The following is a 14,376-nucleotide window of genomic DNA, read 5'->3' on the forward strand; positions in this document are numbered from 1 at the left end:
TATAATTCAAATTTTATTAAAATTAATATCTGCATAGAATAATACATCAAAAATTGTATAACAGTTACCTCTGAGTGGTGGGATTATAGGTTATTTTAATCTTCATATCTTCCTTATTTTCACATTTCATATCTTTTATATATCTTTTTATAATTTTTATAGGTTAAAAAATAGAGCCTTTAGGAAATTAGATACAGTCAAACACCTCAAAACCTCATGTCTAAAAATTGAAAATGTATACTTTACTTACTCTAGAGGTATGTGTTCTCCAGAATAATTTTTTATTGAAGTTAAAATTTGATAAATAATTTAAATACCAAGAAAATGGTTAACAGAAAACTGTGTAGGACACAGTTTCTCTTATTTGGATTTCACTGGATCTCTCAAGCTTAATAGGTTGTATTTATTCTTTATTTTTGAGACAAGGTCTTGCTCTGTTGCCCAGGCTAGGATGCAGTGGCACAGACACAGCTCACTGCAGCGTTGACCTCCTGGACTTCTTGCGCCTCAGTCTCCCAAGTAGCTGGGACCACAGACTTGTGTTACCATGCTTGGCTAATTTTTAAAATTTTCATAGAGACGGGTCTCACATTGTGTTGCCCAGGCTGGCCTTGAATTCCTATGCTCAAGTGATCCTCCCACCTTGGCCTCCCCAAGTGCTGGCATTATAGACATGAGCCACCGTGCCTGGCCAGTTGTATTTATTCTATATTAAATAGAATGGTCAAATAAATTTAAGTTTCTATTATATGACTCATCCATTAACCATAAATCTACAAAGAACATTAACATAGTTTTTGAGTATGTTGTACTTCCTGAAATATGACTGCTTAGTAAGATAGGCAATAATACAATGGACAAGACTGATATCACTAGTTGATAGAAGTGTTTAATGTGTACAGTTGACCCTCTATCTTTTTTTTTTTTGACAGAGTTTTGCTCTTGTTGCCCAGGTTGGAGAGCAGTGGTGTGATCTGGGCTCACTGCAACCTTTGCCTCTCGGATTCAAGCGATTCTTCTGCCTCAGCCTCTGGAGTAGCTTGGATTACAAGTGTGCGCCACCATGCCCAGCAAATTGTTTTGTATTATTAGTAGAGCTGGGGTTTTACCATGTTGGCCAGGCTGGTCTCAAGCTTCTGACCTCAGGTGATCCACCCGCCTTGGCCTCCCAAAGTGCTGTGATTACAGGCGTGAGCCACTGCACCGGGCCAACCCTCTATATCTGTGGGTTTCATGTCCATGGATTCAACTAACTGCAAAACAAAAATATTAGGAAAAGAACAATTAAAAATAACAGTACAACAAGAAATGACAAATAAAAATACAGCAACTATTTACAACATAGCATTTACATTGTATGTATTAGTTTTTTTTTTTTTTTTTTTTTTTGAGACCAGAGACCAGGTCTTGCTCTATCACCCAGCAGCTGCAGTGGAGTGGTGTGATCTTGGATCACTGCAACCTCTGCCTCCAGGGCTCAAGCGATTCTCCCACATCAGCCTCCTGAGTAGCTGGGATTACAGGTGCATGCCACCATGCCTGGCTCATTTTTTATTTTTATTTTATTTGAGACAGAGTCTCGCCCTGTCACCCAGGCTATAGTGCAATGGTGCAGTCTCAGCTCACTGCAACCTCTGACTCCCGGGTTCAAACAATTCTCCTGCCTCAGCCTCCCGAGTAGCTGGGATTACAGGTGCCCGCCACCATGCCCAGCTATTCGTTGTATTTTTAGTAGAGACAGGGTTTTACCATGTCAGCAAGGCTGGTCTCACACTTCTGACATCGTTGGCCTCCCAAAGTGCTGGGATTACAGGCATGAGCCACCGCACTGGCCTTATTTTTATATTTGTAGAGATGGGGTTTCACCATGTCGCCCAAGCTAGTCTCGAACTTCCGGACTCAAGCAATTTGTCTGCCTTGGCCTCCCAAAGTAGTGGGATTACAGGCGTGAGCCACTGCATCTGGCCACATTGTAGTAGGTATTATAAGTAATCTAGAGATGAAAATTACTTAAATTACAATCATGCACAGTATAATTACCTTTTCTGGCCAAAGACGGACTTCATACATGATAGTGGTTCCATAAGATTACAATGCACTATTTTTACTGTATCTTTTTTATGTTTAGATACATATATAGTTACTATTGTTTTACACTTGTCATAGTATTCAGTACAATAACATACTGTACAGGCTTGAACATATATATATACACACATATATATACACATATATCTCAAACCATCCTGTGCTGGCATTAAACTCTCCAGCTGTAAGTTCTTCACCTTGCCAAGTGCAGTGGGAGCACTCCAGCACTTTGGGAGGCTGAGGTGAGAGGATCACTTGAGTCCAGGAATTTGAGACCAACCTGGGTAATAGAGAGAGACCCTGTCGCCACAAAAAAAGGAAAAAAAAAAAAAGCCAGTTGTGTGTGGTGGCATGCACCTGCTAGTTGCAGCTACTTGGGAGGCTCCTGGGCTCAAGTCATCTGTGTGTCTTGGCCTCCCAAAGTGCTGGAATTATAAGTGTGAGCCACCACTCCCTGCTGTGCTGGTTTTTTTGTTGTTTTTGTTTGTTTGTCTTTTGTTTTTTTTGAGATGGAGTCTTCACTCTGTGGCCCAGGCTGGAGTGCAGTGGTGCAATCTTCGCTCACTGCAACCTCCGCCTCCTGGGTTTGAGCGATTCTCCTGCCTCAGCCTCCTGAGTAGCTGGGATTATAGAAGCCTGCCACCAAGCCTGGCTAATTTTTGTATTTTTAGTAGAGATGGGGTTTCACCATGTTGGTCAGGCTGGTCTCAAACTCCTGACTTTGCAGATCACATATTTTTTTTAACTGAAGGTATCTGATAGACTTAACTTATTCGAACGTAATGGCTCACAATGTTGTGTTTACTGATATGCATAGAAACACCCAATTTTATTAACAGTTATAGCTAATGCATAATGACAAGCGCTACATTAAACATTTTATATGCATCATTTCTTTTCTTGTTCTTTTTTCTTTTTTTTTTTATGTAGTCTCCATCTGTCACCCAGATTGAAGTGCAATGGTGCGATCTAGGCTCACTGCAACCTCCACCTCCTGGGTTCAAGTGATTCTCCTGCCTCAGCCTCCCGAGTAGCTGGGATTACTGGCACCTGCCACCATGCCCGGCTATTTTTTGTATTTTTAGATTTTTAGTAGATATGGGGTTTCACCATGTTGGCCAGGCTGGACTTGAACTCCTGACATTTGTTGATCTACCCACCTCGGCCTCCCAGAGTGCTGGAATTACAGGCATGAGCCACCTCATCTGGCCTGCATTATTTCATTTAATGCATGTAAAGTGTCTCTAAAGCATATGCTCTGACTGGAATACCCTGAATTTAATCACAAAGAGAACATATGAGAGCACTGTGGAATCATGAAGACATTATGTATCTATATGGACAGGTGGGCTACGTTTCTGGCAGCAGGAAACGGCCCTGTTCTGTTATAGCACTAGCCAGAACACAATAAAACCAAATTATGAAGAAACACAATATCTTTTGTTAGAAATTAAATTAACTTAAAAAATTCACAGATTAAAAAAATTTTATTCTATAAATTTCAAACATGTACAAAAATAGAGAAAGAGTATAATAAACTCCCAAGAGCCCATCATCCGACATTAACAATTATCAGCTTCAGGCTAATCTTGTTTCATCCCTACCCTTCAACCATTTCCTTTGTTTTCTGTATTATTTTGCAACAAATCTCAGACATCAAATCATTTCATCCATAAATAACTCAGTATATTTGTCTAAAAGATACAGCCTCTTTAACAACAAAAAGAGCCACAATGCCATTATCACATCTAACAAAGTCCCAATTATTTTTTAATACATGAAATAGCCTGTGTTTAAACATATATCTCATAAATTCATTTTTTAACAATATTGAATGAGAATCCAACTGGGATACAAACATTGAGAATGTTGACATATCTTTTCAGTTTCTTGATTTATAGGTTACCCATTCATCTCTTGTTTGGTTGGTTTCTTTCCTTGCAATTTATTTGTTATAGAAATCATTTGTAGAGTTTTCCATAGTCTGGATTTTGCTGATTGTATCTTTGTAATGTAGTTTAACATATGTCTTTGTAATCTATAAATTAGTAATTATATCCAGAGGCTTTATCAAATTCATATTCATTTTTGTTGTTTTCAGACAAGAGTCTGAAATAGCAGAGGCAAATTCTTTCTTCAGGGACATATAATATCTTATCACCTCTTTTTTGGATGTTAGCAGTCATTGATATTTATTGCCTATATATTAATTCATTAGAATGTTGCGAAATGATGATCTTCTAATTATGCCAATCTTTTTTCATTGTTAACTGGAATATATCAACAAAGACAAACTTTTTATCACCTTTTATTTGGTTATGTCAGTACAGTTGGTATTGGAAAATCCCTTTATTTGCAGTTCTGAAACTGATGATTAGCATCCTTTAACACTTATATTAAATTCAGTTTTTAAAAGTATCATTCTGAATTCATAGATTTGAAGACATATTATGTCTTTTTCTCTATTTTTTCTCTATTACACCTCAATAATAGTCAAATTTTCTATCCAAATTTACTCCTTTTTTTTTTGAGATCGATCTTCCTCTGTCACCCAGGCTGGAGTGCAGTGGCGAGATCTCAGCTCACTGCAACCTCCGCTTCCCGGGTTCAAGCAATTCTCCTGCCTCAGCCTCCTGAGTAGCTGGGATTACAGGCACCCATCGCCATGCCCAGCTAATTTTTGTATTTTTAGTAGAGATGGGGTTTCACCACGTTGGCCAGGCTGGTCTCAAACTCCTGACCTGAAGTGATCTGCCTGTTTTGTACTCCTTGCTGGGATTACAGGCGTGAGCCACCGTGCTTGGCCTCCTGAGTTCTTTTAACACAACTCCAGCAGTCTTGCTACCTGTTATAGCAACGTACAACAAGCTCATCTTGTACATTTCCTGTCTCAGATCTGTTTCCTTTTAGTGGTAAGTGGTATTTAGAGGCCACAATCTGGGCCCTAGGGGTAGGGTTCATAGATTTTGATGTGTATGAATCATACTTGGAGTTTCTGTGTTTTCTTTCACAGTGGTTCCCATTTGACTAAGAATGAAATCCTTTCAATGACCCATTAAGCCCTACATAAGCTGCAGGCCTTGCTTCCTTTCTCACTATGCATGCTCCTTCCTATGGGCCACTGCTATGGAAATGCCCTTTTCCCAGATATATGCACAGATCAATCTCGACTCTGTTAGGTGAGAGATTGAGCTATGCACATATCTAAATCTCTGCTTAATTAATCTCAACTTTTCATTGAAGCCTATTCTGTCAACCCCATTTACTTCAATTGCCTCTCAGATGAGAGAATCCCCATTTGAAACTGCAACACTAATTATCTCCCCAAACCCACTCCCAATGTCTCATATTCTATTTTTTCTGTGTCATTTCTCATTTTTTAACATAGTTTATAATTTATTTATTATATAATGTCCTTCTCCTCTTCCTACAATGTAAGCTCCACAAGGCCAGAGGTTTTTGTTTGGTTCACTACTGTATCTTTAGTGCCTAGGATAGTACCTATACATGGTAGGCATTCAGGATATTTGCTCAATGAACAAATGAATGCAAACCTTAGTATATTTCTGAATCATCACACACTTAGTCTGTCAGTATGGTTCAATCTCCTGAGGAACAGATTGAATTGAAAGCAAGCAATATCCTTCAAGAAAGTGAGCTACATCAATATGTGGGGACAAGTCCATGAATTTCAAAACTATCCTGACATTTCTGGGCATGAGGCCAAACTCTGAACAATGTTTGTGTCCCTCCCTCCCTCCTTCCCTCCCTTCCTTCCTTTCTCTTTCTTTTTCTTTCTCTCCCTTCCTCTCTTTCTCTTTCTCTCTCTTTTCTCTCTTTCTTTCTCTTGAGATGGGGTCTTGCTGTGCCTAGGCTGGTCTTCAACTCCTGGGCTCAAGCAATTCTCCTGCCTCAGCCTCCGGAGTAGCTGGGATTACAGGTGCGTGCCACCAAGCCAGGCTAATTTTTGTATTTTTAGTAGAGATGGGGTTTCATCATGTTGGCCAAGCTGGTCTTGAACTCCTGACCTCAAGTGATCTGCCCGCCTTGGCCTCCCAAAGTGCTGGGATTACAGGCGTGTGCCACCACGCCCGGCTGCTTTTTTCTTTTTTTTAAGGGCTAGTCAGTGTACATTCACTTTCGAAAAAGAAATGTAACATAAACTCAGAATCTCCATCAGCAATGAAATTCAAGTCAGAATTACGATGTATCTCAAGGAGTACACCTTACTATTGCTCCAGAGTAGTTTACTGTGTTTAATGCTTATGTTCTCATTGAAGCAATTAATCAACTATTAGCAACAATTCCCAAACTGTACTTTTGTTAGTTTTTATTTTATTTATTTTGTTTTTTGAGACAGAGTCTTGCTCTGTCACCCAGGCTGGAGTCCAGTAGCACAATCTTGGCTCACTGCAACATCTGCCTCGTGGGTTCAAGCAATTCTCCTGCTTCGGCCTCCCAAGTAGCTGGGATTACAGGCACGTGCCACCACACCCGGCTAATTTTTGTGTTTTTAGTAGAGACGGGGTTTCACCATGTTGGCCAAGCTGGTCTCGAACTCCTGACCTCAAGTGATCTGCCCACCTTGGCCTCCCAAAAGTGCTGGGATTACAGGCGTGAACCACCGTGCCCGGCCTTAATCAACTACTTTTATACAAAAGTACAGGTTAGGGCCGGGTGCGGTGGCTCACGCCTGTAATCCCAACACTTTGGGAGCCTGAGGTGGGCAGATCACGAGGTCAAGAGATCAAGACCATCCTGGCCAACATGGTGAAACCCTGTCTCTACTAAAAATACAAAAATTAGTTGGGCGTAGTGGCATGCGCCTGTAGTCCCAGCTACTCAGGAGGCTGAGGCAGGAGAATCACTTGAACCCAGGAGGCAGAGGTTGCAGTGAGCTGAGATGGCACCACTGCACTCCAGCCTGGCGACAGAGCACAACTCTGTCTCAAAAAAAAAAAAAAAAAAAAAAAGTGGTTGATTAAAATTATTTGGTATAGGTGTGGCCACTCACATCAATAATCCCAGCTACTCAGGAGGCTGAGGCAGGAGGACCACTTGAAGTCTGGAGTTCAAGACCAGCTTGGGCTACACAGTGAGCTCTCATTTCACTGCTTAAAAAAAAAAAAAAAGTGTCTTGGTGAGGAGACTCACATTTGTAATCTCAGCACTTTTGGAGGCCAAGCTGGAAGGATCACTTGAGGTCAGGAGTTTAAGAGCAGCCTGGGAAACATAGTGACACCCCGTCCCTATAAAAAGTAATACAAATCAGCTGAGCTTGGTGGCACATGCTAGAGGATCTCCTGGTTATTTGGGAGGCTGAGTGGGAGGATCCCTTGAGCCCAAGAGTTCAAGGTGGCAGTGAGCTATGATTAGGCCACTGCATTCTAGCCTGGGTGACAGAGTGAGAACCTGTCTCTAAAATAATTAATGATGATAATAATAATGATGTTATTTGGCCTATATTTTTGTTACTGCTCATATCCATATTTTTAATGTACTCAATGTGTTTTTATTGATGGTATGGCCTTCAGTTATGAAAAATATGGATATAAGCATAATAAAGACACAGTGCAAATAACTTTAAATAACTTTTTCTTTTTTTTTTTTTGAGAAAGGGTCTCACTCTTGCCCAGCTAGAGTGCAGTGGCACAATCATAGCTCACTGCAGTCTTGAACTCCTGGGCTCAAGCAATCCTCCCATCTCAGCCACCACGTAGCCAGATCCTCCAAGTAGCCCAGCTAATTTTTTAACACTTTGTAGAGACGGGCTTGCTATGTTGCCCACTGGTCTCAAATTCCTGGCTTCAAGCGATCTTCCCACTTTGGCCTCCCAAAGTACTGGGAGTTTACAGGTATGAGCCACTGCACCTGGCCTAATCAACTATTTTTGTACAAAGGACAATTTGGGGTTTGTTGCTAATAGTTGGTCACTTTAAGGGCATCAATAGGAACATAGGCATTAAACTTCTCTAGGGCAATAGCAAGATGTGTTCTTTGGGGTATATCTCAATTCTGACTTTTGAATGTCATCACCGGTAATGATTCTGGGCTTACATTATACTTCTTTTTGGGGTATTCAAAATATGAATTTTGGGGGTATAAAGTCAGGCCACAACAGCTTCCAACTTTTCTCATTTCTCTTTTGGAGAATTTAAATCACACCACCAGTTCCACCCTAAAAAACATGTTAAACTCCATTCCATTAGATATTTTATGGATGCCATTACATTGTCCTAGGCACCAAGTTTAAACAGAGATTAAAGGGAAGTCTCTGCTTTAGAAGAACTGACACTCCAGGTCCCGAAGGGAGAAACCAATAATCACAACATGTTATACGGCTCATTCCATAGTATAATTGGAGAGGGGCTTATTCTACTGTTTTCAACAGCACATTCCTATAGCACATCTGATCCTCTGTCATTACCTGTGACAATTTTCCAGCCCTCTCCTGTTTTTTTTTTTTTTTTCCTTCCTCGATCAGCTTGGGATTACAAGGTCAATACAGTAATTTTAGCACTTTTACTTGCAATCCTCAGTACTCTTGGCCCATTATTCCTCTGCTCCTCCTGGTCAGTTTATCCCTGATTTTGGATTAATCCAGTCTATCTGCTTTCTGCTCCCAAGGAGATAAGCACCACACAATACTGAAGAAATATGCTGATTATCTTTGTTAAAATTGGTGGTTTTCAGCCTCAGCTGATACTTTATCAATGCTAGGCAAATTTATAACTTGTCCATGGTCAGCTCCATTTTCTCCAAATCTGCAGTGTCTGATGAAAAAGCCTTATCATACTTCCTAAATTCCTCATCTTATTCTCTCCTGAAGATCACTTCGTCTGTTACTTTGCAAAGTCATGATCAGACACTACCTTCAGTTTTCATGTTGACCAATGGTCTGTATTAAATCCAAGGCAATTTCCAGCAAGTTTTGCTTGGTTCTTATCCTTTTTTCTTGCTCATTTCATTCCAGGCATCCTTGGTTTTCTACTTAGTTTCTGTTCCTAACAAATATGGCCCTTGAACTTGGCAGCAGATTCCTGCGTCCTGATTTTTGTCCCTTGGCACAAATTATTCTCTAGGATTTGAATAAACCTGGAATGTCCTAATCCTGAAAGGCCACAGGGTTCAACTCTTGGACTTCTTTTTTCTCTATTGGTGATCTCATCTAATCTTATGGCTTTAAATATGCCTTCCATATGTTAACTCCCAATTTTATTTAGTCAGACCTCTCCTCTGAACTGTGGACCTCTATATCTAACTGCCTACTCAAAAATCCCAATTTGAATATCATGTGCTATTTAAACTTAACATGTTCAAAATCAAGCCAACAATAGAATATTTTTGGGAGTGAGGGACATAGTCATTATCTTGATTGTGTTGATGGTTTCATGAGTATATTCCTATGAAAAAACCCATCAAATTGTATACTTTTTAAATGTACACATTTTTGTTCATCAGTTATATTCACTACAGGAGGCAAGGACAAAACAGTTTCCTGATCTCAGTGAAGTAATGCATATTTGTAAATTATTATTGCCTTCAAATTATAGATTTTTTGCATATTCTGAAGTGCCTTTTCCATTGCTCTTTTGAAGAGAACTATAATAAATGAAGTAACAAGAAAGATAAAGTTCTCAAATAGGTTGGACTGGACTGTACTTGATTTGGGATTCTGATTAAACCCTCATTAACTCTGACAAACTCAGCAATATGGCATGCTGAGACCTCAGCAGTGGAACAGTAGTACGGGGAGGAGACCAGGACTCATTCTCATGAGTAAGACAAGGAGTCTGGTTCTCATACTGAGAATGTATCCTCTTCTGCCCCAAGATGCTCTCTACAAGATGTTACTCTACAGGATGGAGTAAGATCAGAGGCAGTGGCAATATTCAGACAGTTGTCATGTATACAAATATATACTTATAACTAAGTACTATAAGTATTGTTTGGATCCAGAACCAAGCTTTTGAAAAGGCAGGAAGGAGGGTCCCACTCCTATTAAAGGACTGGCAAAAGATAAGCAGGTTATTCTAGTAGGCTGATTCAAACAAAGGCTCTAATCCCAACTGTTACAAAAACCATGAAAACAGCTAAAAGCTCTTTCATATACACAGGGCGGTGAGGATTGATGTTAGTTCACAGGACACTTGACTGGGGAGCCAAGCACAGTGGATATTGGGTTTCTGGCAATAGAACTAATTTTAGAAAGCACCAAATGGTAGGTTTGAGCTTACTGTATTTTAAGATTACCTGGAAGCCTGGTGTAAGGCAGAGGAAAAATTCCTGTTGGCTGAAGTCACTAAAGTCAGACATGTAAACTATCTTTCAACTTCTGAAACCAATCAGAATCAAGCATATCCCAGTCTATTATAGTCAAGCTCCTTAAGGATTTTTTTTTTTTTAGCCTGGTCTGTTGCCCAGGATAGGACAGAGGTGCAATCACGGCTGATTGTAGCTTCAACCTCCTAGGTTCAAGTGATCCTCCTATCTCAGCCTCCCGAGTAGCTGGAACGAGCGCATGTCACCACACCCAGTTTTACTTATTTGCAGAGATGACAACTTGCTGTTTCCAGGCTGGTCTCTTCCTGGGCTCAAGCAGAGTGCTGGGATTACAGGCATGAGTCACTGCACCTGGTCCCAAGCAGCAGCTATGCTCTGGAGGGTAAACTTAGGCAACTGATCTTAACCAATATCGCCTGAGATTTTAGGAGGCTATGACAGACTAACAGCCTCCTGTGTGATTAGAAATTGCCATCAAGGAGTCAGTAATTGAAACTGAGCTTTCAAGTTCAATTCCATTCAAGTTAAACCTTTTTGGATCTGACTCTCATTACAGGAATAGTCTTACATTTGTAACTTCCTTGCTCAAGAATCTTAAGGGTATTTATAACATCAGTTTTCTGTCCTACACCTATCCACCCTGTTGGTACCCAAATCCTCAATATTTGTCTCAGACTCTGAACCATACTGTCTTTGCTCAGTTATTTCTTAGGCCTATTGTCCCAACGTCTGTGCTGGTTTAGACTCAAATCCACTTGTTCTATTTTCAAGAATTCTTCATAGCTTGACTTTTCATTGGCATCTTGTGCCACTATTGACAAAACGGTGTTTTATTTCAGGAGTCTTGGCAGAGCCTAGCACAAGCCAGTGCATTTAAATGTGGAGTACTAATTTCGATAGATAATGTGACATATTAAAAAATCTATTGGGAGGCAAGGGAGGTAGAAGGGGCTACAGGAAAAGCGGTCGGAGGGCTCCAAAGCAAACAGTCTATTTCACAACTTTGTCTTGTTTGCCAGCTTTAACAAAAGGGTAACGGCACTCTTCTTTGAAAACTGGAATCTCAATAGTCTTTTACCACATACCGTATAACAGTGCCTGGCCCTATTCTAGACACTCTTGAACTAATGAAACACAGATCTTAAAATTTTATGCAGAAGTTGTGGGACGGGGAGAAAGACAATTATTAACAGAGTTTTAAGTACAGCAGGTAAGGCAATCAGAGATCAAGGGTATAAATATAAACGCAACCAATGCTTTCAACTGCCATCTTACACACACTACCTTCATAGTGAAGGTACATTTTCTATCTCCAAATGTTACATGCCTAAGGCTTCTCTTATTTGGTAGTATCAGATAGTATTATGTAACCCATCCTGCCAAATTACCTCTTCCTAAATTTTAGCAAGCCTGAATGTCTTTACCAGATTGTTTTATCAGTGACCTTCCCTCATGACCATACTTAATAAACTGTTATTATTATTCTATTGTGCTCCTTATTTTCTGTATCTCATTCCCCTATTTCTCAACTTGAGCATCCAGGCTTTCAAAATTAGTTACATCAAAACTAAATATTCCATGATTTGCTTAGTAACAATTACTTCTAATTCCTGTCTCTCCACTCTTACACTGATCCAAAAACCCTTACATTGTACCCTGCACAAACCCGAAACATTCATTCACAGTAATTTGATTACAAGGCTGGTTAGTGGATTTTCCATTTAATGCTCCCCATGTTATTTCAAGACCTATTTAAAAGTAATAACAAAAAGGAACATAATCCAAAATTACGTTTTATTTTCATGTTTGTAAAACGAAGAGCTTTTTTCTGGATGGTTTTCTTATCAGCTTTTCACACAGTCAAGTAAACCTCGTGGCACTAGCCCTAGAAAAGGAAAAACACGAGATTCTTACAAGACTACAAACATTACAACATATGTAAAAGCATTACAAGTATTAAAAAAAAAAAAAAAGTATTGTCCTTATAACGGTCCATCTCAGAAGCCAGATCCGTAAAAGTTTTTTTTTTCAACAGAAGTTCAGGTTCGGGATAAGATCATCACAGATAAGACCAAGGACACAATATTCACTAATCTTTTTTTTTTTTTTTTTTTGAGACGGTGTCTCGCTCTGTCGCCCAGGCTGGAGTGCAGTGGTGCAATCTCGGCTCACTGCAAGCTCCGCCTCCCGGGTTCACGCCATTCTCCTGCCTCAGCCTCCCGAGTAGCTGGGACTACAGGCGCCCGCCACTGCGCCCGGCTAATTTTTTGTATTTTTAGTAGAGATGGGGTTTCACCGTGGTCTCGATCTCCTGACCTCGTGATCCGCCCACCTCGGCCTCCCAAAGTGCTGGGATTACAGGCGTGAGCCACCGCGCCCGGCCAATATTCACTAATCTTTAAGCAAACAGAAAAACTCCACTTACAGAAATCGTTGCAACTTTGGAACTTCCAAGACAATCTGGCCTCTATCAATGGGCAGACAGCGACCCTCACTGTTGGCAGAAAAAAAAAAAAACCAGGATTTTATAACACAACTGTTATAAAATCACAGCAACAAAATTTACTCCACCTCTGAATTACTGGTCTTAATCTCAGAAGCCGAATCCGTACTTATTTTTCTTCAGGTTATCAGCTTCGGGATAGGTTTCATCATTGATTAGACCAATCAGACCTTGTATATGTACACGTAATACATTAAACTGCACTTCTGTGACACTGACCACAAACCAAGGTAAAGCTAAAAGGCAAGTATTATAGTACAAATACTACAGAACTTTTAAGCCATACAACCTACTTCAAAATGAAGCTGCTAGTCAGTCACATTCGACATTCACTATCTTCACTGGCTACTCGTCCACACTCAGAATGCTGTTCAATGACAAATAAAATTTGATTTAGTCTAGGTGTGGATTAAATGCTATGCTCAATCATAAAGTACTAAAACAACACATACCTGTTAAAGAGTGTCAGGTTTTAACCAAGAGATTTTCCATTAAATATTCTCCCAGATGTTCTGGAAGTTTTTTCGTGTATCTAACAAAAAAAAGTAAATTTCAAACGATGCAACAGTTCCTATTCCTGTAAATCAACAGGTTTACTCCTTTAGTTTGGAAACTAAGCTTAACTAAGCTCTTACCTTTGCATCTTCAGAGCTGCTCCGCTGTGCCACTGAAGACAGCGCCATTGTTCCTGCGGGAAATCGATATTTAAGCATTCTCGCAGAAATGTCACACTCCAAGGCGTTTTTCCACACAAAACCCTTCCCCTTCATCAATCCGAATTGCACACAACGCCGCCTTCGAACAGCTCAGTTTCAATACAGGGTCGAGGCTTCCCATTTTAAAACAACGCCGACGGAAGGCCTTCGCCATTTTAGTAAAGGCCCCTTGCTCTTAAAACTGACCCTCCGCCCCAATTAAGGTGGTTTTTCCGCCGCCGCTCAGGCACATGCCGGAGGCCAGCAAGTTCGGCGCCCGTGGCCGATCAGCGGTTCCTCACGCCAAAACTCGGAGCCTGTGGCCGTCACGACTCAACCTCAGTACATGTGGCGGTCCGGCCGCACGTTTCCCACGTGCAAGCTTTCAACTCTCAGCACTCTAAACTCTTCACTAAGATGGCTTCACAGGATTAAAGCTCTTACCTCGGCCTGCGCCACCATCTTTTGCTCGGGTACTAGCCCACAACACCCACTCACCTACCACACGACCAAACGATCGCGAACGCCAACCTAAAAGACCGAAGTGCGCAGCCAGTAGCTCCTTATATAGCCTCCCGGAGTCAGAACGAGGCCGTCCCGCCCTCTCGCACCTATTGGACATGGAAGTAGACAGGGGTGTGGTCGCGAATTAGCGGGAGCGAGCGCGGTGGCTCTTCTGAGGCCTGTTCCGCGTTGTGGAGCGCGCCGCAGGCCGGCCGCGCGCCCGGCCATTTCCCGGCGCGCGCCCGCAGGCGCACTGCGAAGCGTCGCTTGCGAGTCTGGCGGCCGACTTGGCCCTACGTGGCG

The 14,376-nt window shown here is 41.1% G+C and overlaps 1 long non-coding RNA gene and 2 other non-coding genes across 4 annotated transcripts; all 3 read right to left on the reverse strand.

The window, feature by feature from the left end:
* Positions 1-14,123, reverse strand: LOC101149502 (uncharacterized). Of its 2 annotated transcripts, XR_010134317.1 has the most exons (7): positions 14,014-14,123; positions 13,510-13,562; positions 13,327-13,406; positions 13,168-13,241; positions 12,797-12,865; positions 12,163-12,256; positions 1-1,253 (listed from the first exon to the last, which is right to left on the reverse strand). It is a non-coding gene; the product is annotated as an uncharacterized lncRNA (long non-coding RNA). The 2 variants fall into 2 exon arrangements; XR_002006421.3 differs by lacking the exon at positions 1-1,253 and having other exon boundaries at positions 12,147-12,256; positions 14,014-14,120.
* Positions 12,366-12,439, reverse strand: LOC115935151 (small nucleolar RNA SNORD50). The gene has a single exon (XR_004070851.1). It is a non-coding gene; the product is annotated as a small nucleolar RNA SNORD50 (small nucleolar RNA).
* LOC115935152 (small nucleolar RNA SNORD50) lies at positions 12,962-13,031 on the reverse strand. The gene has a single exon (XR_004070852.1). It is a non-coding gene; the product is annotated as a small nucleolar RNA SNORD50 (small nucleolar RNA).
* Positions 14,124-14,376: the final 253 nt, after the last annotated feature.

This window comes from Gorilla gorilla, chromosome 5 (genome assembly GCF_029281585.2).
Source record: "Gorilla gorilla gorilla isolate KB3781 chromosome 5, NHGRI_mGorGor1-v2.1_pri, whole genome shotgun sequence".
Classification (NCBI taxonomy): domain Eukaryota; kingdom Metazoa; phylum Chordata; class Mammalia; order Primates; family Hominidae; genus Gorilla; species Gorilla gorilla.